The sequence below is a fragment of the Chiloscyllium plagiosum genome, chromosome 5 (genome assembly GCF_004010195.1).
Source record: "Chiloscyllium plagiosum isolate BGI_BamShark_2017 chromosome 5, ASM401019v2, whole genome shotgun sequence".
In the NCBI taxonomy this organism is placed as follows: Eukaryota; Metazoa; Chordata; class Chondrichthyes; order Orectolobiformes; family Hemiscylliidae; genus Chiloscyllium; species Chiloscyllium plagiosum.
In genome coordinates, this window is record NC_057714.1 from 93,940,517 (window position 1) to 93,940,902 (window position 386).

The following is a 386-nucleotide window of genomic DNA, read 5'->3' on the forward strand; positions in this document are numbered from 1 at the left end:
CCCTCAAAGATCAGCAAGGCAGCCTTTGTGTGGAGCCACAGAAAATGGGGGAGATACTAAGTGAATATTTTGCATCAGTATTTACTGTTGAAAAGGAATTGGAAGATATAGACTGTAGGGAAATAGATGGTAACATCTTGCAAAATGTCCAGATTACAGAGGAGGAAGTGCTGGATGTCTTGAAATGGTTAAAGGTGGATAAATCCCAGGACCTGATCAGGTGTACACAAAAACTCTGTGGAAAGTTAGAGAAGTGATTGCTGGGCCTCTTGCTGAGATATTTGTATCGTTGATAGTCACAGGTGAGGTGCCGGAAGACTGGAGGTTGGAACATGGTGCCACTGTTTAAGAAGGGCGGTAAAGACAAGTCAGGGAACTATAGACCG